At 53.5% G+C, this 27,538-nt stretch overlaps 1 protein-coding gene across 1 annotated transcript in view; it reads left to right on the top strand.

The window, feature by feature from the left end:
- DNMT3B (DNA methyltransferase 3 beta) overlaps window positions 1–27,538 on the top strand; it is a 94,394-nt gene that overhangs the window by 17,854 nt on the left and 49,002 nt on the right. The window lies entirely within an intron of this gene.

The following is a 27,538-nucleotide window of genomic DNA, read 5'->3' as shown; positions in this document are numbered from 1 at the left end:
GTACCCTCTCTGATCAATAAAGCTTCTGGCGCTGTGTTCTGGGGCCTGGATAGGGATGTATGTTCCACCCAGCACCCTGAAATTAAAGGGCTGGAGCACAAGACCTATGAGGAGAGACTGAGGGATTTGGGCTTGTTTAGTTTACAGAAGAGAAGACTGAGGGGTGATTTAATAGCAGCCTTCAACTTACTGAAGGGGAGCTCTAAAGAGGAGAGTGAGAAACTGTTCTCAGTGGTGTCAGGTGGCACAGAACAAGGAGCAATGGTCTGAAGTTACAGAGGGAGAGATGTAGGTTGAATATTAGGAAAAACTACTTCCCCAGGAGAGTGGTGAAGCACTGGAATACGTTGCCTAGAGAGGTGGTGGATTCTCCATCCCCGGAGGTTTTTAAGTCCCGGCTTGACAAGGTCTTGGCTGGGATGACTCAGTGGGGGTTGATTCTGCTTGAAGCAGGGGACTGGACTAGATGACCTCCTGAGGTCCCTTCCAGACCTGAGATTCTATGATTCTGTGAAACAATTGGGGAAGCCCAGGTTGTCCACATCATGGATGCGAACGAGCCTCCAGAGCAAGATGTCATTGATGGCGTGCACCACCTGTGGGCAGAGGAGACTGGTCACAGTGGGCATGGCACCCCTGGGATGGTCGCTGGGGGGAGCTCACAGCCCCCTCCACTCCCCTACCCCTCTCCCCTGTTCTGTCCCCCCCGTCCCACACATCTCCCTATATCCCTCTCCTCCTGCCCATGAGGAATCCAAGGCTGCCTTATCTGCATCAGGACAGCTCTGAGGGTGGACTTCCCAACCCCAAATTGGTGTCCCATGAAGCAGTAGCTATCAGGTGTTGCAGCTTCCACACTGCTATGGCCACCCTCTTCTCGAGGGTGAGGGCAGGCTGCATGGTCGTATCCTGTCTGTACAGGGCAGGGGCGAGCTGGTGGCTCAGTTCTAGAAAGGTGACCTTCCTTGTTCGGAAATTCTGAACCTAATGGTGGTCGTCCCACTGCCCCATCACTAGATGGTCCCTCCAGTCGCTTTTGGTGGATACTTCCAGACTCGTTGGGGCCCGAGATGCAGGGAGGGCTGCCTGGGTACTGGGGCTACAGGGTTGTCATTTGCGGGCTCCTTCTCAGAGTTGTCCTCCCATATGTAATGGAAGACCCCCATGATGATCAGAGGCAGGGAGAGCAGCAGCTGTCCATAACTCCAGGGACAGCTAGGGAGCTGCTCTGGCATGCTGACAGGGTGTCATCAACGGGCTCTGCAGACTGAGGCTGTGGTCCCTCTAGGGGCTTGGCTGTGCTAGAAGAGCTCTGCAAGGCTCGACATGTGCAGAGACTGGCTGGAGGGCCCTTTAAGGGCACACAGAGCCATTGGTCCTGGAAGGGCTTGCCCTCCATGCACACCGCAACTCTGGGACTAAGGGGCTCCCTCTGTCGACAGATCTGGGTGCCATGTAGACACAGTCTGTCGACAGAGCAATGAGCCTGTCGTACGTGTGAATGCTCTCTATCAACAGATGTTTTGCTGAGGAACCTAAATGCTTTACACTTTGATAGTATCTTCTATCTAAGGATGGCAAAGCACCTTCCAAACATTCGTGAAGAGAACTTCACAACCTGTCTGTAAAGTAGGGATTGTTATTCCCATTTTCCGGATGGGAAAAGAAAGGCAGAAACAGATTAACAAATACCTAGCCAGGCTATATTTATAAACAAAAGTGATTTTATTATGTATGTAAGCTACGATTTAAGCGGTCATAAGGAACAGCTCACACACCATTGTAGTTTACTGAATAACATAAAAGAGAACATGGAAGCTAAACTTAATACACTAAAGAAACTAGTTACATGTTCTACTAATCTTTGCAAACTAGACATCCTTCCAGCCTGGGCCCAGTTCCTTCCCCCAGTTCAGTCCTAATTGTTTCCAGAAGTCATCTTGGATGGGGCAGCCAGGGAGAATTGATGACCTGGATTAACTCACTGCACTACACCATCAGCAAATAGGAGTCAAGTAGAACTTTAAAGACTAGGAAAATAGTTTATTAGGTGAGCTTTCGTAGGACAGACCCACTTCTTCAGACCATAGCCAGACCAGAACAAACTCTTTGGCTACGGTCTGAAGAAGTGGGTCTGTCCCGTGAAAGCGCCCTAATAAACTATTTTGCTAGTCTTTAAAGTGCTACTTGACTGCTTTTTGTTTTGATAGTGTATAGACTAGCACAGCTCCCTCTCTGTTACTATGCAGCAAATAGGCTTTGCAAAAGGCAGGACTCCTTTGTGTTGTCTAAACCCACCGTGTCCAGTACCGGGGGGGTAGTCGTGTTAGTCTGGATCTGTAACAGCAACGAAGGGTCCTGTGGCACCTTGTAGACTAACAGAAAAGTTTTGAGCATGAGCTTTCGTGAGCACAGACTCACTTCTTCAGATGCTGGTGTCCAGTACGGTTCCTGCTTACCACATGTGGCAAATAGGAGACCTCATTGTGGTGAATGGGGCTGTGGGAGCGCAGGTCCAGGGCCAGAGCCTGAGCCCCTGCCACGGCCGGAGCCCCTTCAGTGTCTCCCCTGCTGGTAATGGGAGATGCAGGGCAGAGGTGTGGGAGGCCTAAGCAGGGGTCTGGAGGGTGCGGAAATCAGGGCATGGGGTATAGGACATGGGGGGACTGGTCTGTCCAGCTGCACAAGTACTGGAGGTGGCTGGGGACCACCAGGATTGGAGCCTTGATGTGCTGTGGCTGTCAGCACAGGGTGCTGGCAAACATCCAGAGTCCCATCCCTATCCAGCCAGTCTATTATCCGCGCGCTGCGCCTGGACACGCTGGCTTTCCTTCTCCTCTGGGGAAGAGGGAGAGCCAGGCATATAAAACTCATAAAATCCACAAGTATTTACCAGGGCTACTGGTGCAAATTAAGCAAGCACGTCTGCAAACAGCTGTTTAGGTGCTAACCACCTGCCAACAGAGCAGTAGAATTTACTTCTGGAAATGTGGCAAATATGAATGTGGTTTGTGAATATTGGTACAACTTTTAGCATGACTTTAATGCACAAATCTGGTCTCCGCTTTGAAAACTCTGGTATTTGCCTATGGTGGCATGGGCAGTAAGGCCTCTGGCTCCAGACTCCGCACATCCACAGGAAGGTTAAGTTCTATTGTCTCTTGCTAATGGGCCATGAGGGCCCTGAAGTGTAAATAGTGGGAGTGACACAATGTAGTGAATCTGTGTAACCCACACAGCTAACAGGTGTGGTTCACTGTCCCATGTAATTTGTTAGTCTTTAAAGTGCTACATTTCTGCTGCTTTGTTTTGCTGGAGTACAGGCTAACAGGGCTATCTCTCTAGTGCTAGAAAGAATGTCTTCCCTATAGCCTGAGCTGAGAAGCAGTTCATGCACTAATTTTCAGAGGTCCCCAGATGGGTTATAGCTGCAATTACAGATACACACGTCAATATTCCTAACTTGATCTACAAAAATACAATGGGATATTCATGTGCTGTAGATTACAAACTTTCCAATATCAGAGGGGTAGCTGAGTTAGTCTGTATCTTTAAAAACAACAAGAAGTCCTGTGGTACCTTATAGACTAACACATGTTTTGGAGCATAAGCTTTTATGGGCAAAGACCCATCAGACGAAGCCCACGAAAGCTTATGCTCCAAGATATGTTAGTTTATAAGGTGTCAAAGGACTTCTTAAGTATTGGAGGGGTAGCCGTGTTAGTCTGGATCTGTAACAGCAACAAAGGGTCCTGTGGCACCTTATAGACTAACAGAAAAGTTTTGAGCATGAGCTTTCGTGAGCACAGACTCACTTCATCAGATGCTGGTCTTGGAAATCTGCAGGGCCAGGTATAAAGAAGCCAGAACAAGGGTGGGGATAACAAGGTTAGCTCAGTCAGCAAGGTTTGCTCTGGCTTATTTATACCTGGCCCTGCAGACTTCCAAGACCAACATCTGATGAAGTGAGTCTGTGCTCATGAAAGCTCCTGCTCAAAACTTTTCTGTTAGTCTATAAGCTGCCACAGGACCCTTCGTTGCTGTTAAAGGACTTGTTGTTTTTGAAACTTTCCAATAATGTCTTGCATAAAGCATACTTCAGTTATCTCATATTCATAAGCATATTCCCTTAGGCTGGCCTACACGGGCACCCTCTGTTGACAGAAGAAGCCATTCGTCAACAAAATTTGCAGAGCATCTACATGGTTAAAGCGCTCTGTCGAGAGTTTGTGGACAAAAGTCAGCTCTTCAGCTGGCGGAGTTATACCTCTCCCTGATGAGGCATAATAAGTCTGTTGACAAAATTGCTGTGTAGACGCTCGGGGCCCATTCTGTTGACGGAACAATCCCTCCATGGCGCTGGCCAGCTGGTGCCAAGATGCACCCTTTCCCCAGAGGCAGAGGCACAACTCTGTCATCCCTGCCTCTGGCTGTGTTTAAAGGGGCCTGCAGCCCCAGGAAGGGAGCAGGAGGTGTGGCTACAGGGCTGCTGCAGGAGGCTGCAGGCACACCCTGGCAGCCACTCACTGTGAACAGAAATCATGTCTCAGGCAGGAGACTGTCCCAGGCTCTCCCAGAGCTCAGGGGAGGGATCCCAGGCCTCAGGAAGGGGCGGCAGGAGGCGGGCCCCCTCCTGGTCTGCCCTTGAGATCAAAGACCTGCTGGCCCTCTGGGCTGAAGAGGAGGTGGTCCTGGACCCCACCGCTAAACGCTACAACGCCCCGGGCTACGCACGGATGGCCAAAGCCCTAGCGGAGCGCAGCCACCCGGCCCGTACCCTCACGCAGGTGCGGGCGAAGGTGAAAGAGCTCCGCCAGGGGTACGTGCGGGCCCGGGATGTGCAGCGGCGGCTGGGGCCAGGGTCTGCCACATGCCCATATTACAGGGAGCTGGACCACTTCCTTGGGGGCAAGGACGGGGACCGCAGCTCCTCCCCCATGGACTCTGGGGAGCATCCCCCCCCAGCAGAGGGTGCCTCCCCAGAGCCCAGCAGCTTGCCGGAGCCACCCCAGCAGGACCCCCCATCGGATTGCAAGAAGAGCCAGGACACGGTGGTCGTTGCCCTGGACTCCACCACCTCCCGCGCCACCAGCTCCACACGAGCATCCCCGGACCTGTTCTCGGGACCATTCAGTGAGTACCCCAGCCAGTACATCCCTCTGGGCTTAGGGGTGGGAGTCGCAAACCCCTCGAGGACTCACCACTCATGCAGATGGCCACGGTGGTGCGTACCACCACACGGTGGGTAGCAGCTGGACCATTGCCAGCCAGACGGGGGGGGCCTCTGACATCCCAAGTCACTGGGGGGGTGCAGGCCACCCTTGTCAAGTCCCTGCACAGTGGTCCATGCTGTATGTCTGTGGTGGGGCCCTGGGGAGGCCCTGGCAGCACTGGGTCCCCACCACCCATGCTGGGAACGCCACGTGCCTAAGGAGGTCGGGGCAATGTGGTCCGGCCTTTTCCCTGACAGCAGAGGCATGGTGTCTGGCAGAGCCCACCTTGCAAGGGCACAGACATGCACACTGTGGACAGCTCTATGCCTCAGCCTGGGGGCAGGGGCTGTGACCGCCCAGTGGGCAGGGAGCGGGGCCCAAGTCTTGTTGTGGGCGAAGGACTCACCCTCTCCTCATCTCTCCCCACAGCTGCAGAGTCCAAGGGCCGGCACAGCCCTGCTGTGCACTCAGGCAGCCCCAGGAAGGAGGCAGAAGGGAAAGAGCGACCAGCGCCCCCAGTGGACATCAGCCGGCTGGCCCCAGCGCGTCCACGCGTCCGGAGTACCCGTTGGCAGCTGGATGAAGACGCTCTCCAGGCGTACACTGCCGCCCTCCAACGGCAGAACGAGCTAACCGAGGAGCGGATGCGCCGGGAGGACAAGTGGCACCGGGACCGCTCACAGGGGTCAGAGCAGTGGCTGGCCCGCGTGGATCGGCTCCTAGATATCGCAGAGGCCTGGATGTCGCAGCCTACCCCACCCGCAGAGCTTGCTGCTCTCACCCCCTTGCCAGGCAGGGTTCCCGCTCCAGCCCCCGCGACCACAGACCCCTAGCCACATATGATGGCACACACCATGCAGTAGGCGACGGAGATGGTGGGAATCTATCTCCACCAGGGCCTCCCCCGCCCTGCTGCCTCACTCACTGAGTCAGAAGCTGTGGCGGCCCCCTCACCCCCTACATCCCTGTGTAACCCAGCCTGGTGGTGGAGGCCGCTGTGGCCCTCAACCCCCACCCCAATTGATCCCCCTCTTCCAGTTCAGGTGCCCCCCAACTCCCTGTTCAGGTGCTGCCCCTAGTTCAGGTGCTCCCCACTCCCTCAGGTCAGATGCACCCCCCCAGCTCCCATTTGTAATGAAAAGGGCACCTGTATGTATCTAACTTGTATTTCTATTATAAGTAAGTAGTTTTGTTACATAAAGGTTTATTTGTTTCTCAAATCCCGGTGTCCCTCCTTGGGAGACGGTGGTGGTGGGGTGCTGCAGGAGAGGGGCATGGTGGGATGGTGACCCCCACTGGGGTGCCCTGGGGACAGTCACTGGGGGCCACAGGCAAAGGACTTCTGCAGGGGCTCCCAAATGTGCACCCCGTCCACATGCACCTGACGGCTGGGGACCACCCTGGGCTGTTCATAGTGGCCCCTTCCTCCAGCGCCCACCCCTGCAGGAACTTCTCCTCCTTCCTCTTCACCAAATTGCGGAGCGCACAGCTTGCGGCCACAACTGTGGGGAAGGTCTCCGCCCCCCTCACGCATCTAGCCATGTGAGCAGGCATCGGAACCTCCCTTACAATCCAGTGAAGACCAGCTTGACCGGGTTCCTCGCACGGCTGAGGCAGGCGTTGAGGATCTCCTGGGTCCTGTCCACGTGGCTGGTGTAGGGCCTCATGAGTCACGGGAGGAGGGGATAGGCTGCATCCCCCACAATTCAGAGAGGCAGCTGTGTCTCCCCCATGGCCAGCTTCCGGTGGGAGACACAGGTGCCCTCCTCCGTGCTGAGGAACAGGCTCAAATTGCGGAGCACATGCATGTCATGCATGCGGCCCAGCCACTTGATGTACACTTTGATGTACACTTTGATGTACACTTGATGTACACTTTGAGGAACTGGCCTCAGTGGTTCACTAGGGCAGCAGGACTGTGGAGAGATACCCCCTCTGATTGATAAAGCCTCCCGTTCTGTGTTCTGGGGACCAGATAGGGATTTGTGTGCCACCCAGCGCCCCAAAACAATTGGGGAAGCCCAGGTTGTGGGAGCCGGCTACCAGGTGTCCACGATGTGGATGCGGATGAGCCTCCAGAGCAAGATGTCAGGTGACCATATCTCCATGTCCCGTATTTGGGACATGGAGATATGGGGGTGAGGGGTGGGTGTTCCCGGCTCCACCAAACCCTGGGGAGGTGGGAGAGAGGTGGCATCCGTTGGCCCTCCCTGAGTCCTTGGTAAGCGCCAGCCCCCAGCACTCATTGGGAGCTCTGGAGAAGTGGTAGCCACTGGCACTCCCTGGTTGCCCTGGAGAAGGAGAAGGGATGGGGAAGCCACCCATACTCCCCACACTTCCCCAAGGCTTTGGAAAGGACCAGAAAAGATGAATGGGGGAAGGCCCAAATATGGGACAATCAGTCACATCTCATAGAACTGGTAGGGACCTTGGGAGGTCATTGAGTCCAGTCCCTTGTCTTCTTGGCAGGGCCAAACACCATCCTCTTTTTTCCCCGGATCCCTAAATGGCTCCCACAAGGATTGAACTCACAACCTTGGGTTTAAGCAGGCCAATGCTCAAACCACTACTCCCCTTTAAAAGATAAAAGTAGGGACCATCCTGCCAACTACAGCTGGATTATCACCCTGGCAAGCTGTCATTGATGGCACACACCACCTGTGGGCACAGGATACTGGACATGGCTGTGAGTCACTGGGGATGGCCCCCCGGGGACCCAGGCAGCTCCACAGCCCTCTCCCCTTCCCTCCCCATCTTGCTGTCCCTGCTCCCCTCACCGACACCTGTCCCACTCCACCTCCCTCCATGCAGCCCAAGGCTGCATTACCTGCATCAGGACAGCTCCAATGATGGATTTCCTAACCCTAAATTGGTGTCCCATGAAGCGGTAGCTATCAGGTGTTGCAGCTTCCACACTGCTATAGCCACCCTCTTCTCGAGGGTGAGGGCAGGCTGCATGGTCGTATCCTGTCTGTGCAGGGCAGGGGCGAGCTGGTGGCTCAGTTCTAGAAAGGTGACCTTCCTCGTTCGGAAATTCTGAACCCAATGGTGGTCGTCCCACTGCCCCATCACTAGATGGTCCCACCAGTCGCTGCTCGTGTCATACTGCCAGAGTTGTCAGAGACACTGATGGGTGGAGTGCTGCTGGGGTACCGGGGCCACAGGGTTATCGTCTATGGGCTCCTCCTCAGGATTGTACTCCCACATGTAATGGAAGACCAGCCGCATGAGGATCAGAGGCAGAGGGAGATGCAGCTGCCCGTCATTCCAGGGACAGCTTGGGAGTTGCCCTGGCATGCTGCCAGGGTGTCACCAAGCGGGCTCTACAAACTGAGGCTGTGGTCCCTGTAGGGACTTGGCTCTGCCAGCACAGCTCTGCAAGGCTTGCCATACACAGAGACTGTAGTTGGGGCAGGGGTGAGGGTGGGCTTTAAGAGTGCATGCAGCTGGCAGTCCTGGAAGGGCTTCCCCTCCATGCACACTGCCCCTCTGGGGTTCAGGGACTCCCTCTGTCAAGAGATCTGGGTGCTGTGCAGATGCTCCCTGTCGACAGAGTGACAACCCTCTTGTACGTGTGGACACTCTCTGTCGACAGATGTTTTGACAAGGTACCTCAATGCTTTGCATTTTGACAGCATCTTCTATCTAAGGATGGCAAAGCACCTTCCAAACATTCATGAAGAGAACTTCACAACATCTCTGTAATGTAGGGGATTGTTATTCCCTTTTTCTGGATGGGAAAAGAGGGACAGAAACAGATTAACAAATACCTACCCTGGCTTTATTTATAAACAAAAGTGATTTTATTATGTATACGAGGTAGGATTTAAGTGGTCATAAGGGATAGCTCACAAGGCACAGTAGGTTCTTAAGTAACATAAAAACAACATTGAAGCTGCGCTTAATACACTACACAAACTAGCTACATGTTTTAATAATCTTTGCAAACTAGACATCCTTCCAGCCTGGGCCCAGTTCCTTCACTCAGTTTAGTCCTAATAGTTTCCAGGAGTCATCTTGGGTGGGGCTGCCAGGGAGGACTAATGACCTGGATTAACTCACTGCACTATACCATCAGCAAATAGGCTTTGCAAAAGGCAGGACTCCTTTGTGTTCAGTCTAAACCCACCAGGACCAGTACAGTTCCCTCTCACCACATGTGGCAAATAGGAGACCTTATTGTGGTGAATGGGGCTGTGGGAGCACAGCACCGGGGTCAGAGCCTGAGCCCCTGCCACAGGGCCCCAGCTGAAGCACTGGGCCACATCCGGAGCCAGAGCCGGAGCCCCTTCAGTGTCTCCCCTGCTGGTAATGGGAGATGCAGGGCAGAGGTGTGGGAGGCCTAAGCAGGGGTCTGGAGGGTGCGGAAATCAGGGCATGGGGTATAGGACATGGGGGGACTGGTCTGTCCAGCTGCACAAGTACTGGAGGTGGCTGGGGACCTCCAGGATTGGAGCCTTGATGTGCTGTGGCCGTCAGCACAGGGTGCTGGCAAACATCCAGAGTCCCATCCCTATCCAGCCAGTCTATTATCCACGTGCTGCGCCTGGACACGCTGGCTTTCCTTCTCCTCTGGGGAAGAGGGAGAGCCAGGCATATAAAACTCATAACATCCACAAGTATTTACCAGGGCTACTTGTGCAAATTAAGCAAGCAGGTCTGCAAACAGCTGTTTAGGTGCTAACCACCTGCCAACAGAGCAGTAGAATTTACTTCTGGAAATGTGGCAAATGTGAATGTGGTTTGTGAATATTGGTACAACTTTTAGCATGACTTTAATGCACAAATCTGGTCTCCGCTTTGAAAACTCTGGTATGGTGGCATGGGCAGTAAGGCCTCTGGCTCCAGACTCCACACATCCACAGGAAGGTTAAGTTCTATTGTCTCTTGCTAATGGGCCATCAAGGCCCTGAAGTGTAAATAGTGGGAGTGACACAATGTAGTGAATCTGTGTAACCCACACAGCTACCAGGTGTGGTTCACTGTCCCATGTAATTTGTTAGTCTTTAAAGTGCTACATTTCTGCTGCTTTGTTTTGCTGGAGTACAGACTAACAGGGCTATCTCTCTAGTGCTAGAAAGAATGTCTTCCCTATAGCCTGAGCTGAGAAGCAGCTGACTTTTAGCTCAATCAGTGTACACTAGAGGTTCATGCACTAACTTCCAGAGGTCCCCAGATGGGTTATAGTTGCAATTACAGATACACGTCAATATTCCTAACTTGATCTACAAAAATGATACCTCTATACCAATGGGATGTTTTGTAGGTTACAACCTTTCCAATGATATCTTGCATAAAGCATAGTCCATATAAATATTCCATATTTATAAGCATATTCCCATAGGCGGGCCCCCTCCTGGTCTGCCCTTGAAATCGAAGACCTGCTGGCCCTCTGTGCTGAAGAGGAGGTGGTCCTGGACCCCTCCCTAAATGCTACAGTGCCCCAGGCTAAGCACAGATGGCCGGCGCCCGGGTGGAGTGCAACCACCTGGCCCACACCCTCACACAGGTGTGGGTGAAGGTGAAAGAGCTTCGTCAGGGGCTACATGAGGGCCCGAGATGTACAGCAGTGGTCAGGGCCAGGGTCTGCCACCTGCCCATATTACAGGAAGCTGGACCACCTCCTCAGGGGCAAGGATAGGAACCCCAGCACTTCCCCCATGGACACTGGGGAGCGGACTCCCCAGTCGCGTCTACACGCGTCGGGCGCTATTTCGAAGTTAACTTCGACGTTAGGCGGCGAGACGTCGAAGTCGCTAACCTCATGAGGAGATAGGAATAGCGCCCTACTTCGACGTTCAACGTCGAAGTAGGGACAGTGTAGACGATCCGCGTCCCGCAACGTCGAAATTGCCGGGTCCTCCATGGCGGCCATCAGCTGGGGGGTTGAGAGACGCTCTCTCCAGCCCCTCAGCTCACTGGTGGCTGCGTGGAGCGGCCCCTTAAAGGTCCCCTCCCCCGCCCTGACTGCAGGAAGCTGAGGCAACGTGCAGGCTGCAGCCTGCACACGCGGGCAGCCTGCCGAGCCCTCAGCCCCTGACAGCGGCGATGGCTGCCCAGCAGCGCCCCCCAGGGGACCCCCCCCAAGGGGAGCCAGGACAGCCAGCCCAGCCAGAGGACCAGCCAGTCTGGCAAGCGGCAGCGGGGCCCCTCTTGGACGGAGGCCGAGCTGCGGGACCTGCTGGGGCTCTGGAGCGAGGAGGAGGTGCTCCAGGTAATGGGGAGCAAGAGGCGGAACGCGGATGCGTTCGCTCGGCTGGCCGACGGCCTGGCTGCCCGGGGTCACCCTGCCTGCACTCCGGATCATGTCTGGAGTAAGGTGAAGGAGCTGCGGCAGGGTTATTCCCGGGCCCGGGATGCGGCCAGCCGATCTGGGGCCGCCCCCGTCACTTGCCCCTTTTACAGGGAGCTCAGGGACATCCTGGGCTCCCGGCACACCTCCTCCCCTCCGGCCACCCTTGACACCTCGGCTGACGAGCCCCAGCAGGCCCTGCAGCCGGAGTCCGACCCGGAGGTAAGCCCCGCACCCCGGGGGCCCCCCCCGGAGGCCATCCCCGGGACATCGCGGCAGGAGGAGGAGGAGGAGGAGGAGGAGGGGGGCTCCTCCTCCACTGACACCGGCCTGCAGATCCTCCTCCTGCCATCCCGGAGCAGCAGCAGGGCCTCCGACCCCCGGGGATCTCCGGACCGTGGGAGCGGACCCACAGGTAGGTACCCCTCTCTGGTGGACACCCCGGGGCTTGAGGGGCGGGGGTAACAGAGATGTGTCCAGGGCCCCCCACACGCTCACATGGCCATGGCCCCAAGGACACCAGGGCCATGGCCCTCACAGCACTGCAGCCATCAGCCCCTGCCCCCCCCCACCCTGCATGGCAGTGCCATGCCCCATCCCCGGGCCAGGGGGGAGCGGAACCTCGAGGGGCCCCCGGGCGGAGGGGGTGGGACACCCCGCAGCAGCAGCATGTGATGGAGTGGGGGGAGTGCCAAAGGGAGACTCAGGCTACATATGAGCCACCAGAGCCGAGGAGCTCCCAGGGCCAAAGGAGGATCCTGGCGCTACAGCTGGCAGGTGACACCTCTGCCCTGAGCAAACAGGAGGGAGGAGCCGAGCTGGCTTGGAATTGGGGGGCGAGGGCGGGGGCCACAGGTAGAGGCTAGGGGAAGGGAGAGCTGGTAGGCAGCCAGCCAGAGGAGGGGGAAAGCTGCATCCCAGAGGGGCCCCCCTTGGGGTCTTCTCCCCACGACAGGTTGGAAGGACTGTCTCTTCCGACAGCTGGTGCTGTCACTCCTGCCAGAAAGTGGCCATCTGTGGCCTAAGAAACCTCTCCTGCTCTCAGACCCTGCGGGGTGAAGTGAGAGTCGCTCCCACCAGGGGACGGGGTGCAGGGCAGGGGGACCCCTGAACCCCATCCATCACAGCAGCATCTCTCGGGGACGGGGATGGGGAACCTGCAGCACAGGGCGGGGGGGACAAAGGCCACAGCTCGGGGCCCACACTAACGCCTGTCTCCATTCTTCTTTCCCCCCTCCTCTCCTGTGTCCTGCACCATCCGAAGGACCGGAAGAGAGCGCCGGCGAGGCCTCGGTTGTCCCGGAGAGCCCTCCGGGACCCTTGCTCCAGGGCAGCCCCTCGGCGGAGGAACGACCGGCCCCGCGGAGGGCAAGACGGCGGACCCCGCGCCTGCTACTGGCGGCGGCAATGGACCCCCAGCTGCTGGCCATCCTCCGCCGGCAGCTGGAGGTGTCGGAGCAGCACCTCCGGCTGCAGGAGCAGGCGCTGGCCTGGCGCAAGGAGGCATGGGGGGCCTATATGCAGACATTCAACCGGCTGGTTGACTACCTGGCCCCCCATGCCGCGCCGGCCGAGCCACCGCCCGCCATGCCCGCTCCTGCAGCCCCACCACCAGCTGCTCCAGCCATCGCCAGGCCGTCCGCCGTCGCCCCACCACCTCCCCGCGAGGGCCACCGCGCCGAGGGACCCCTGGAGCCACCCGAGACTCGCCGGCGCCGATACCTTCCGGTGCAGCCTGCTCCCACCCAGCCGCGGACCAGACTGCAGGCACGGCGGAGCTCCCAGCCGGGCACGCCCAGTGCTGGGCTGTAGGGGCGAGGGGCCCGGGACGTGGCCCCCCCCCTTGTTGTACATAGTTTGGACTGGTTTATTTTGGTGCCCCCGTTTGCCCCGTCCCCCCCCTGTAAATAGTTCTCCCCGTTCTCCTCCCTGCTTTTCTTTTTTGTTGATGGCGCACACTGATTTGCTTTCTGGTTGTATTGTTTTATTTGTGCCCATCCTGAATTGGTTGAACGTTTGTCCCTCCTTTTTTGTTTGTGTGTCACATATTTATTTATTTACCAAAAAAAAAAAAATTCGTTAAGACAAAAAAAACATTTACGTTCACCCACAAGTTCGTGATGTCATTTCTCCAGGACAAGTGGGGGGGGGCGGTGGGGTGCTCCATGTTGTGGGCGTTGGGGCAGGAGTGTGGGGGAGGAAGGGGCGGGCAGTAGGGGGCCTGGGCAGAGTTCACCCCGCGGCCTGTTGGTCGAAGTGGGCCCGCAGGGCCTCCCGGACCCGGGTCCCCTCTGGGTCCACCTGCCGACTGGGGGCAGCAGCTGGCTGCACGTGTGCCCTGCTGGCCTCCGCGGCCCAGCCCTGAAGAAAGGTCTCCCCCTTGCTCTCCACGAGGTTGTGCAGGGCGCAGCAGGCACCCACAATCTGGGGGATGTTGTTGGGGCTGGCATCCAGGCGCGTCAGGAGACATCGCCAGCGTCCCTTGAGGCGGCCAAATGAGTGCTCCACCACCTGGCGCGCACGGTTCAGGCGCTCGTTGAAGCGCTCCTGGTTAGCGGAGAGGTGGCCCATGTAGGGGTGCATGAGCCACGGCCGGAGGGGGTAGGCCGCATCTGCGATGACGCAGAAGGGCATGGTGGTGTCCCCCAGAGGGATCTCCCGCTGGGGGATGTAGGTCCCCGCCTCCAGCCGGCGGCACAGGCCCGAGTTCCGGAAAACCCGGGCGTCGTGGGTGCTGCCAGGCCAGCCCACGTAAATGTCCTGGAAACGTCCCCGGCTGTCCACCAAGGCCTGCAGGACGACTGAATGGTAGCCCTTCTGATTGAGGTATCGTCCTCCACTGTGGTGCGGGGCGCGGATGGGGATGTGAGTCCCATCCAGAGCCCTGAAGCAGTTGGGGAAGCCCAGGGTGGCAAAGGCGGCGACAGTGGCATGTGGGTCCCCCAGCCTCACGAGCCTGTGCAGGAGCATGGCGTTGATGGCACGCACGACCTGCAGAGAAAGCACATGGGACAGCCCCAATGAGGGGTGAGCAGGGTGTGCGTGGCTCTGCCCTGCCCTGGCCCCCCTGCCCTGCCCTGCTCTGCCCTGGCCCCCCTGCCCTGCCCTGCCCTGCCCTGCCCTGCCCTGCCCTGGCCCCCCTGCCCTGCCCTGGCCTCCCCCTGTGGGTCCTCTTACCTCCATGAAGACAGCCCCGACGGTGGCCTTTCCGACACCAAACTGCTGCCCCACGGATCGGTAGCTGTCCGGAGTGGCCAGCTTCCAGACAGCGATGCTGACCCGTTTCTCCACAGGGAGGGCACGCCGCATGGCAGTGTCCCGGTGCCTGAGTGCGGGGGTGAGCCACTGGCACAGCTCCAGGAATGTCTGGCGGGTCACCCTGAAGTTCCTGAGCCAGTGGTCGTCGTCCCACTCCCCAAGCACCAGCCGCTCCCACCAGTCGGTGCTGGTGGGGTAGCTCCACAGCCGCCGGTGTGTGAGGCGGGGGGTGGAGCGGGGTGCTGCAGGGGTAGGGGTTGAGCCCTGCTGCCCTGGGGGCATCTCCTCCCCTGGGGCAAGAAGGTAGTCAGCTGCCTCCCACATGGCATGAGCCAGGGCAAGCCCTGCTCCTGCCGGGAGGGCTGGGTGGACCTCTAGCTGCTGCTGCTGCTGCTGGGGGTCCATGACTGCGGCGCCCGGGGTCTGTGTGCCTATATGGCTCCTCAGACCGCGTGCTGTGCAGGCTGAGTGTATGTGGGAGGGGCCCTTTAAGGGAGCGGCTAGCTGTTGACCCGGAAGCGCTAGTCCGCCCGTTGACCCTGTCTGCAGCTGTGCCTGGCATCCCTATTTCGATGTGTGCTACTTTGGCGTGTAGACATTCCCTCGCTGCGCCTATTTCGATGTTGGGCTGAGCAACGTCGAAGTTGAACATCGACGTTGCCGGCCCTGGAGGACGTGTAGACGTTGTTGGCTGCACGTGTAGACGTAGCCAAGTTGAGCCAGGGCATGCTGGTCATTGCGCTGGACTCCACCACCCCCGGTGCCACCAGCTCTGCACAGGCATCCCTGGACCTGTTCTCTGGAAATCCAGTAAGCATCCGGCCGTTACATCCCCCTGGGCTTGGGGAACGGGGGAACAAGCCCTTTGAGAGCTTGTCATTCATGTGCTCGGCCACGCTGGTGCATATCACCCACAAAGTGGGCAGCTGTGGGCCACTGCCAGCCTGACAGGAGAGCCCTGTGAAATCCTGAGTCACTGGGAGGCAGGAGGCCACCCTCGCCAAGGTCCCTGCATGGTGGTGCACACCTTTTGCAAGTTGTGGGGCTCCGGGGAGGTCCTGGCAGCACCAGGCCTCCCCACCACCTGTGCTGGGAACCCTACATGCCTCCAGGGGTTGGGGAAACTCACTCAGGCCCTTCGCCTGACAGCACAGGCACGCTGTGCAGCAGGGCTCCTCTTGCAAGGGCACAGGCGTGTGTCCTGTGGACAGCTCTGTCCCTCAGCCCACGGCTTGGAGCTGCAGTCTCCAGGGTATGGGACCCAAGGGTTGTGCTGTGAGAAGGACTCGCCCTCTCGTCATCTCTCTCCACAGCTGCAGTGTCTGAGTGCCAGCACAGCCCCGCTGGGCACTCAGGCAGGCCCAGGGAGGAGGCTGAAGCAGAGGAAGATTGACCAGCGCCCCTGAGGGATGGCAGCCAACCAGCCCCAGTGCATCCAGGTGTCCGGAGGACCCAATGGCGGCCGGGCAAGGCATACCGCCAGACTCGTTGGGGCCCCTGGTGCAGGGAGGGCTGCCAGGGTACTGGGGCCATGGGGTTGTTATCTGTGGGCTCCTCCTCAGGGTTGTCCTCCCATATCTGATGGAAGACCCCCATCATGATCAGAGGCAGGGGAGCAGCAGCTGCTCTTTGCTCCAGGGCCAGCTTGGGAGCTTCCCTGGCATGCTTACGGTTCATCAATGGGCTCTGGAGACTGAGGCTGTGGTCCCTGTCGGGGCTTGGCTGTGCCAGCAGAGGTCTGCAAGGCTGGACATGTGCAGGGACTGTGGCCGGGGCAGGGGTGTGGGTGGGCTCTAAGGGTGCATGCAGCTGGCAGTCCTGGAAGGGCTTGCCCTCCATGCACGCTGTGCCTACGGGGTTAAAGGTCTCCATCTGTCTAGAGATCTGGGTGTGGTATAGATACCCTCTGTTGACAGAGCGACAAGCCCGTTGTACGTGTGGACGCTCTCTGTCTACAGATGTTTTGTCGAGGTACCTCTGCCAAGAGCGAAGTCTGTCAGCAGAAGCAGCACATGTAGACATAGCCATAAAGAATATGGCACACCCTCTCACAGCCACCAAGGGGGCTGGGTTTACTAGCAGTGTGGAAAACTAGATTTTAGAATTGAAAATGAAATTGAAAATTAGAGAATTTGTCTGAAATCAACAAGATGAAATTCAATAAAGACGAATGCAAAGGTGGACCCTTGGGAAGGGAAAAAGTCAAATGTACTGTTGCAAAATGGGGAGTAATAATGCTAGGTGGTACAGGTCCAGCCACTTAAATCGGATATTCTCTTGCCTGGAAACATCTGTGGTCTGGCATGACCACGGATGTTGCAGGACCAGAGAGTCAGTCCGGGGTTTGAGTCCAGACCTGCATCATGGGAGCAGTGGCTGGGGCCACAGCAGTGGCCAGGGCCAGATCTGTAGCCCTCACAGGCCTTGTTGCAGCATGGGGGAGGAGGGCAAAGCCCCCTGCTAGAGTGCGGGGCTGGGGCCAGAGCCCCTGCTGGGGCCTTTGTCAAGCCCCCACAGGAGGAGGAGGGAAGCTGGGGAGCAGAAGCCATTGGCCTGGTGCATGGAGAGCCAGTGGTGAGCAGTGAAGCCCCTGTGGCTGGGGAGCCAGCTGGGGAGCAGTTGGGCTGGGGACCCAGAGTGGGAGCCATGGGGCTGGAAAGCTGCAAGGCCTGGGAGCCAGTGGGAAGCTGGCCAGGAAATCATGGAGCTGGGTAGCTACAGTGACTGGGTAGCCAGCAGGAAGGTGATTTGGGTATGCTGAGCAGGTAACCAGGGCCAGGAAGCTGGCCAGGAAGTGGCTGGGGCATGGTGAGGTTGCAGCTGCCAAAACAAGGAAATTGCAGCTGGGGCTGGAAAGCTGGTACCTGCAGGCCAGCATCCCGGACTGGGGGGCTGCAGGCAGTGTCGGGGAAGTGGCTGGGGAGCCCCAAGGACATTAACCACCCTGGTCCAATAAAATCCCTCATCTGGGACTGCTCAGATCCCAAGTGTGTCAAACCAGGGAAGTGCAACCTGTAGTTCTGCTGAAAAAGATCGGGGCTTATAGTGGCTAGATTACATATGATGTAATTGTGAAACAGTTTAATATAATGTTAGGGTTTATTAATGGGAAAGTTGTAAGTAAGACACAGGAGCAATTTTCCTGCTCTACTCGGCACCAGTGATGCCTCGTCTACAATTCTGCATCCAGCTCCAGGTGCCATACTTTGGGGAAGATGTGGATAAATTGGTGAGTCTGTCAGTGAGTAGCAAAACTGATAAAAGGGTTAGAAAACCTGACTGATGAGGAAAGTTAAAAAAATTTGGCATGTTTAATCTGAAGGAGTCTGAGTGGACGTAACCTTTTTTCAGCCTTTATGTTGGCATGTTCCCTATTAATAGGCAGTTGTTAAAGAGAAGGGTGCTATAAAACCAGCTTAGTTTTTGGGTTTGAGCCTTCAGGTCAGTTACAGAAAAATGATTTAGTAACAGAGAGATAGCCGTGTTACTCTATATTCTATCAAAACAAACTGGACTGCCTTTTTGTTTTGATAGAAAAATTATTTAGGAGAGAACATGTAGGTGACACTTAGAATGACTCAAACAAACTTTATTTAAAAGGAAGATAATTAGTTTAGCAAACATGCATGCAATTAGCACTTATACAATAGCAGAAGCATACTTATACTCCAAGGGACCTGATTGTTTTCCAATACATTAAGGGCTTTTATAAAAAGGATGGGGGAACAATTGTTCTTTGTTTCCACTGAAGGCAGGTTAAGAATATCTGGGCAAGGCAGGTTATGATGTATAATTGTTAACCAAGTGGATCTGTCCCACTAAAGCTCATCACTTAAATTATTTTGTTCGTCTTTAAAGTGCTACATGACTGCTTTTTCGTTTTAACCAAATTTTGTGCTTGTTATTGCTGTACCCACCTCTGCGCTGCAGATGGCTTACGTATTTTATTTCTTACCCTGTGCAATTTGGCTCTTCATTCATTGTAAACATTCACTCAGTTTGCAGCAAGAGAGATTCAGGTTAGATTTAGAAAATCTTTCTACCTAGGAGGATACTTCAGATCTGAAATAGGTTTCCAAGGGAGGTGGTACACCCCCCACAAGAAGTGGTTGAACAAACACCTGTCAGTGGCTTACTCGGTTCTGCCTCAGCAAAAGGGACTGGAATTAATGACCTTTTGAGGTCCCTTCCAGGCCTACATTGCAAGTGTTCTGTAATATGGTCCAGCAGGATGAGCCGTGGTCTCAGCACAGCAGCCTGAGGGTGGGCATAGCAGCAAAGGAGAGTATTAAGATGGGTTTTGAAAGAGGACAAAAGGGCAGACAAGGAGCAGCACAGGTGCTGTTAGTGCAATGGAATCTCTGAACCTGAATAACCTGAATCTCGCCTGCTGCCGACTGAGTGAATGTTTACAGAGAATGAAGAGCCACATTGCACAGGGTAAGAAATAAAACACGAAAGCCATATGCAGCGCAGAGGTGGGATACAGCAATAACAAGCATCCCTAGTAATGATTTCAGCCTTTCCATGTGTAACAAGCACAAAAATGATTACTAGAGATGCAAATGGGATGATATAATCTCTTTTACTGGACTAATTTCTGACGGTAAAAGAGACAAGCTTGCCAGGGTCCACAGAGCTCTTCTTCAGGGGCTGGGAAAGGTACTCTGAGCGTCACAGCTAAATAGAAGGTGGAACTGATTGTTTAGGACAGCGTTTCCCAACCTTTGCAGTAACGTGGCACACTTCAATGAGACAAACGATTCCGTGGTACACCCACTTCCTTCAGCTGAATCGATTGCTCATAAACATCATATCTACACACATTTACTATGGTAACAGTCTTACTAGAGAGGTTCGCAACATAGTAGTGCAGACAATCAGCTAAAGGAGGATCAAATGTGTTAATGTGTCAAATCCACCACAGAATAAACCATCTTAAGCAGCGAGCACAGGCACATTTTCAAAATCTGTTCAGCGCCATGCTCGCGATGCTGAGTAAATGAGTTGAGTAAACGTGTAAACGAGGAGCTGAAAGCAGCTCCTCTCCCTGCCAGCCCATTGGAGCTAGGACGTGGCATTTAAACGGTGTGGGAGCTCCAACATGCTCTCACCCTCCATTCCTTCCCTGTGGCTACAGCAGGGAGTGGGGGCGGGATTCCCACGAGCTCATTGTGGTAGGAAAGCAGCATTTCAGCTGCCTTCTGGCAGGAATGGGGTCCTGCAGTATCGGCATTTCCACACGGGGTTGGAGGGTGGTGCGGGTAATTGACAAACCCTGTGCCTGCTGGGACTCAGGCAGGCTTGGTGCCTGAGCCCCTGCTGGTGCAGAACCATCAATTTCTCTCTGCAGATAGCTCAGTGGTTTGAGTATTGGCCTGCTAAACCCAGGGTTATGAGCTCAATCCTTGAGGGGGCTAGTTAGGTCAGGATCTCATGCAAATCAATTAAAAAAGGGGTGGTGCTTGGTTGCCCTGCCAAAGGGGTGGACTCAATGATCACCACTATGAGATGTGTACCTCCATATTTAGGGGGAGGGACAGCTCAGTGGTTTCAGTGTTAGCCTGCTAAACCCAGGGTTATGAGCTCAGTACTTGAGGAGGCCATTTAAGGACTGGGGCAAATAGATGTCAGTGATGGTGCTTCATCCTGCCAAGAGGGCAGGGGACTGGACTAGATGACCTCCCAAGGTCCCTTCCAGTTCTAGGAGGTGTGTGTAGCAGAGAGACACAACAAGGGGAAACTGATGAAATTTCATGGCACACTTGGACAGTTTTCAGGGCACAACAGTGTGCACTGGTTTAAGATATAGTAACAGAGCAGGCACAGTGTTAGTCTGTATTCTATCAAAACAAAAAAGCAGTCATGTAGCACTTTAAAGACTAACATAATAATTTATTAATATATAAAACTTGTCAACATATAAAGCAAAGATTTGTCAACCTTGATAACAATTTTTGGATCTCTGTGCTGTATATATTGAGTCTGTTCTGGTAAGACTATAGATCTGTCCCACGAAAGCTCATCACCTAATAAATTATTTTGTTAGTCTTTAAAGTGTTACATGGCTGCTTGAACAACAAGAAGTCCTGTGGCACCTTATAGACTAACAGATATTTTGGAGCATAAGCTTTTGTGGGCGAAGACCTTCAGATCTGATGAAGCAGGTATTCTCCCATGAAAGCTTATGCTCCAAAACATCTGTTAGTCTATAAGGTGCCACAGGACTTCTTGCTGTTCTCTAAGACACAGATTAACACAGCGCTCTGATACATAACTGCTTGTTTGTTTTGGTTTAAGATATGTGCCATTTATTTTAAGGGACCGTTCAAAGAGAAGTGGCCTGGCCTGTTAACATCTCTGCAGTCATAGGACAAAAAGTAGGGGTTAGAAGGAGAGCCGAGCAAATCCATGGACAATTTTGCAGATATGGATGTGGATACAGATTTTGTGTCTATAACCCTGTGGATATTTGTGGATATTCGCTTATCATTTTTGCAGATACTGACGCAGATACAAATTTTGTATCCACACAGGGCTCTAGACACAAGGTTACAGATGGTTGTAATGAGCCATAAATCCAGCATCCCTGTTGGGGCCATGACTTTTAGAGTCTAGCAGAACTCTGAATTTAAACTCCCTGGCTCATCTTCTACAAGTGTTGTGCAGGTTTTCTGTGAGGCTGAGGACGGATAGGTCAGACAGAGAGGGACCATTTTGTGAAAAGGGTTCACCCACAGGTGATAGGGGAGGGGTCTGCAAACTGTGGCTCTTGAAGGACTTCTTTGTAGCTCCCAACACTATAATTGCAAAGTAAAAACAAAAAAAACAAAAAAAAACCCCAACCCTGATTATTTTAGATAAACGGTTAATGTCTAAAAGCCCCCAAATGAAAAAATCATATCTAAATAGAAAACAATATGTGATATTGAAACCCTAGATAATTCCCGTCCTCCAGAGAGAGAGAAGGTTGGGGAGTGAGTGAGGAAGATAGTGGTAAAAACACGTGTCAAGCGTGAGAAAATAGAGTATGTAAAAAGTTGGTGAATGTCCTGCAGTAAACATGTATGGCATTACAAATTGTTGTGTGTGCGCTGCTTTTCAAGTCGAGGTTACAACAAGCCTGGTTTGATGTTATGTATTAAGGACCATCTCGTGTTCACAGGCACCGCAGCTCTTGAGTCACTGGTTTTTTGTTTTTTTTTACCAAATTGGAAAAAATGGCTCTTCTCGCTATTTTGGTTGCTGCCCCCTGCGATAGGGTGCCTTTGCCTTTTGTCATTGTCCTGTGTGAGTCTATGCAAGTGCATAGTGATTGTCTGGTTTCACCCACCTGGCTGTTATTGGGGCATTTAGTGCACTGCACAAAGTACGCCGCATGTTGTGATAGCCATGGGTGGGACCTATGAATCTTGACAGGTATTTCAAGATTATTGTAGGAGTGGATGTCTGCAGGTTTTGTGTCTGCTGCTCTGGGGAGGTCTGGTGCATGCTTACTAGACTGCAGCTGCTGAGACAATTGAGGACACGTCCCTTTTGATCCAAATGGATGTTCTCGACTCGGATTCCATGTAATTTTGTGGCAGTGGTTGTGCCTCTTGCAGCTGGGAATCAATGAGCTCCACATTTTTAAAGTGAGGAGAGGGTGAGAACACACTCTGCGTGAATGGTGGGAGACTGTCTGTGCAAACAGTATTCTACTTTCCCGACTTCCTTGATCTGGATGTGCATGGAAGCTCAGCTCCGAGGCCCCTGGCCTACAGCTTCTTCCAGTTAGAAGGATCCAGGGCCCTGTGTGAAGCAATGCACTTGGACTCTTGGGTTCAGACTGTGGAGCAGTGCTGGAGAGCACATGGCACTGAGGTCCCTCTGCCTGGAACAAGTTGCATGATTATCTCGCAGGAGTGGCTGAATTAATGAACCAAGCATATTGGAACTCACGCTGAAGGATTAATCAACAAGTCCTTTCAAAAAGCATGTCCTTTCTCCTCCTAATCTGCAAACAAACTTCCTTTACTCTTGAGAAATAGATTCAAAGCATCTTTACATTTTCACCAGTACTGTTGCTATGGATGGGGGCATGGGCGGTGGGTGAGCTCATGGCTGGGTAACGCACTTCCCCCCAGTCCTGCCCCTTTTGGCTATGGCCCTGCTCCTTCTGTGCCCATCAGAGCTGAGGCCCCACCCACAGTAACCATTGCTGGCCCCCGTCCAGCTCCCCCAATATGGTTGGTGGTCCTCACCCCCATCCCAGGGTCATGCTACCAGGTTAGGATAGTGTGGGCCCAGCCTCCTACAGCCCCAGAGCTCTGTGAACAGCACAGTCCTAGTGTCCCTGCACCACCAGAGCTCTGCAGAGCTGGCAGGTGGCATGGTCCAAGGCTATCCTGGCCACAGGGTTCCAGAGAGTCAGTGGGTAGCAAGACCCCAGCCTCCCCTGCCCCTGGAGCTTCGGAGTTTGGGTGGGCAGTGCAGCCCCAGCCTCCCCTGGCTGTGTAGCACTAGAGAGATTGGAGAGGCACAGCCTCAGCCTCCCTGGGCTGTGTCTTCCAAACGGACCATGACCAGGAAGCCCCTTCCCCCCGCACCTGAGCCACCAGGCTGTAAGAATTGAATCAGGGCCTCTGGTGGAGCATGGAGTGGGAGGAGATGCAGTTTGTGAAGGCAGTGCCTTCCTCTGCCAAGGATACTAGCCACCCACAGATGAGGAATATGGAGCACAAGTGGTCTTCTCATCGATCCTCTCTGTGGAAGGAAGGGGTCTGCGTAGGGATCGTCGAATCACAGCGGTAAATGCGGGTTGCGCAGGTGGTGTAGCAGGGAAGGATTTGGCTTCTTTGACCATGGGATTCTGTTTCGTGAACAGGGATTGCTGAGAAGAGACAGGATCCACCTCACTAAAAGAGGAAAGAGCATCTTGCGGGCAGGCTTGCAAACCTAGTGAGGACGGCTTTAAACTAGGTTTGTCGGGGGAAGGTGACACAAGCCCTGACGTAAGTGGGGAAGGAGGAGGGAACAATCAAGTGGGTTTCCTGGGTGAAGAGGAGAAAGTGGGGCAATCGGCCCCTTCTCTAAGATGCTTGTACACTAATGCCAGAAGCCTGGGGAACAAACAGGAAGAATTAGAGGCCCTGGCACAGTCACACAAGTATGAGGTGGTTGGAATAACGGAGACTTGGTGGGACGATTCGCATAACTGGAGCACGGTCATGGAAGGTTATAAACTGTTTAGGAAGGACAGACAGGAGAAAAGGAGGAGGAGTTGCGCTCTGTGTGAGGGAGCAGTGTGATTGCTCAGAGCTCCAGTATGAGGAAGGAGAAAATCCAGTTGAGTGTCTTTGGGTTAAGCTCAGAGGCGGAAGTAACAGAGGTGATGTTGTAGTTGGTGTCTGTTATAGGCCACCAGATCAGGGAGATGAGACAGATGAGACTTTCTTCAGGCAGCTAAGTGAAGCTTCCAAATCACAGGCCCTGGTTCTCATGGGAGACTTTAATCGTCCGGACATTTGTTGGGAGACCAATACAGCAGCACACAGACAATCCAGGAAGTTTTTGGAGAATGTTGGGGATAACTTCTTGGTACAAGTGCTGAAGGAACCAACCAGGGGCTGTGCGCAGCTTGACCTGCTGCTCCCAAACAGGGAAGAACTAATAGAAGAAATAGAAGTGGGAGGGAACCTGGGTTACGATCTCATGATCTGGACAAAAGTAAGAAAGGTGAGACCCTTGATTTCAGACCCTTGATTTCAGAAGAGCAGACTTTGATTCCCTGAGAGAACGGATGAGCAGGATCCCTTGGGAAATGAAGATGAAGGGGAAAAGAGTTGAAGAGAACTGGCAGTTTTTTAAAGAAGTCTTACTGAAGGCACAGGAACAAACCATCCCACTGCATAGTAAGAAATGGAAACATGGTGGGCAACCAGCTTGGCTTAACAGGGAAATCCTTAGTCAGCGTAAATTCAAAAAGGATGCACACAAGAAACGGAAACGTGGACAGTTGACGAAGGAGGAGTATAAACATACGGCTGGAGAATGCCGGGCAGTTATCAGGAAAACGAAAGCACAATTGGAACTGCAGGTGGCAAGGGATGTGAAGAGTAACAAGAAGGGTTTCTACGGGCATGTGAACAATAAATAGGTTATCAGAGGTGTGGGGCCATTACTGGATGAGGGAGGTAACCTAGTGACAGATGATGCAGGAAAAGCTGAAGTACTCAATGCTTTTTTTGCCTCAGTCGTCACAGACAAAGTCAACTTCCACATGACGGTCCTAGACGATGCAGTGTGGGAAGGAGGAGGGCAGTCATCTGGGGGGGAAGGAACAAGTTCTGAGCTATCTAGGAAAACTAGACGTGCACAAGTCCCTGGGTCTGGATTTAATGCACCCCAGGGTACTGGGGGAATTGGCAGAGGTCATTGCTGACCCTTTGGTCATTATCCTTGAAGACTCTTGGAGAGCAGGGGAGATACCGGATGACTGGAAGAAGGCAAACATAGTGCCCATCTTTAAAAAAGGAAAGAAGGACAATCCAGGGAACTATAGACCTGTCAGCCTTACCTCAATCCCTGAGAAAATAATGGAGGGAATCCTCAAGGAATCCGTTTTGGAGCACTTGGAAGAGGGGAAAGCGATCAAAAGTAGCCAACGTGGATTCACCAGGGGCAAGTCCTGCCTGACCAATCTGATTAGCTTCTATGATGAGGTAACAAGCTCTGTGGACATGGGGAAGTCAGTGGATGTGATATACCTTGACTTCAGCAAGGCTTTTGATATGGTCTCCCACAACATTCTTGTCCATAAGTTAAGGAAATATGGATTGGATCCTTGGACTATAAGATGGATAGAAAGCTGGCTTGATGGTCGGGCCCAACGGGTAGTGGTCAGTGGCTCAATATCTGGATGGCGGTCTGTTTCAAGCAGAGTGCCGCAAGGCTTGGTTCTGGGACTGGTGTTATTCAACATCTTTATTAATGACCTGGATGAAGGACTGGATTGCACCCTCAGCAAGTTTGCGGATGACACAAAACTAGGGGGAGAGGTAGATTCGTTGGAGGGTAGAGAGAGAATCCAGAGGGACCGGGATAAATTGGAGGACTGGGACAAACGAAATCTGATGCGGTTCAATAAGGAGAAGTGTAGAGTCCTGCACCTGGGGACCAAGCATTGTTACAGGCTGGGGACGACTGGCTCAGCAGCAGTACGATGGAAAGGGACCTAGGGGTTATGGTGTATGAAAGGCTGGATATGAGTAAACAGTGTGCCCTTGTAGCCAAGAAGGCTAACAGCATACTAGAGTGCATTAGGAGGAGCATTTCGAGCAGATCTAGAGAAGTAGTTATTCCTCTTTATTCGGCACTGGTGAGGCCACATCTGGAATATTGTGTCCAGTTTTGGGCCCCCCAGTATAAAAAGGATGTGGATTTGCTGGAGCAGGTTCAGCGAAGGGCAACAAAAATGATTAAGGGGCTGGAGCACAAGACCTATGAGGAGAGGCTGAGGGATTTGTGCTTGTTTAGTTTACAGAAGAGAAGACTGAGGGGTGATTTAATAGCAGCCTTCAACTTCCTGAAGGGGAGCTCTAAAAAGAAGGGTGAGAAACTGTTCTTAGTGGTGTCAGATGGCAGAACAAGGAGTAATGGTCTGAAGTTGAAAAGGGAGAGGTGTAGGTTAGATAGTAGGAAAATATACTTCACCAGGCGGATGGTGAAGCATTGGAATACGTTGCCTAGAGAGGTGGTGGATTCTCCATCCCTTGAGGTTTTTAAGTCCCGGCTGGACAAGGTCCTGGCTGAGATGACTTAGTGGGGGTTGATCCTGCTTGAAGCAGGGGGCTGGACTAGATGACCTCCTGAGGTCCCTTCCAGCCCTGTGATTCTGTGAGGGTGGGGAAGGCTGCTTGTGAGTGTTTACTTTATAATTCAGTACAATGCAGCTTGTACAATGCAGTACAAGCAGTACAATGCAGCTTTCCTAAACAATATTTCCCCCAAATGCGTTCCCTGAGTTAAATAGTCACAGACGGGGGGGCGGGGGGATGTGAAAAGAGGAATTTTCCAATAAGATCTGAGAGAGATGGAAAGTCATTGGGGAAGAAAGAAACATAATACATTTCAGTGGAAGAGCAGTATCTGTGTGGCTTTGTAGGTGGGAGAATGTGGTTTGGCCGTAATCACTACTTCTGCTGCTCTGACCCATGGCCTAGAATAGCTCAGGAGTTTGACTCATTAAAACATTTTGTTTCCCAATTTTGGAAAACAAACAAAAAACAAAACCTATTTGCCTATTTTTAATCTTCCCAGCAGACAGAAAATTAGTCATAGGTTTAGGTGGCTTTTTCTTCATTGAAATGGCAACCTTCAGTGTTCAGAAGGCTTCTCCAGAACTAGGTTTTTGGAATTTTTCCTTTATTCACATGCATTTTTCATCTCTGTCTTTTGCACTAAGTGAAAAAAAGGTCTCAGAGCTGGAGTCCAAGTTCTGCATGGATTTCTGTGTTATCTTGGCTAAATCACTTCTCTTCTGTGAAATAGGGATAACAATATTCCTGACTCTTACAGGTTTGTATCATCTTGCTGGTGAATCAAGAACAGAAACTAATGGCAAATAGACTTTAGGCATCAAATCCCAAATGCACTCTGATGCCCTGTCCAGGGCAGAAACTGGGCATATTGTGGGTCTGTCTCTGGCCCTTTGTAAAACATTGGTAACCCCTGCTTAGCATGTCCTGAGGGGTTTGGATTTGTTGTGAAGCTTCATTAATGTTCAAATGCTGCT

This window comes from Carettochelys insculpta, chromosome 17, assembly GCF_033958435.1.
Source record: "Carettochelys insculpta isolate YL-2023 chromosome 17, ASM3395843v1, whole genome shotgun sequence".
Taxonomy (NCBI): domain Eukaryota; kingdom Metazoa; phylum Chordata; order Testudines; family Carettochelyidae; genus Carettochelys; species Carettochelys insculpta.
Note: the sequence above shows the minus strand (reverse complement) of the source record. Positions and strands in the feature narration are given on the sequence as shown.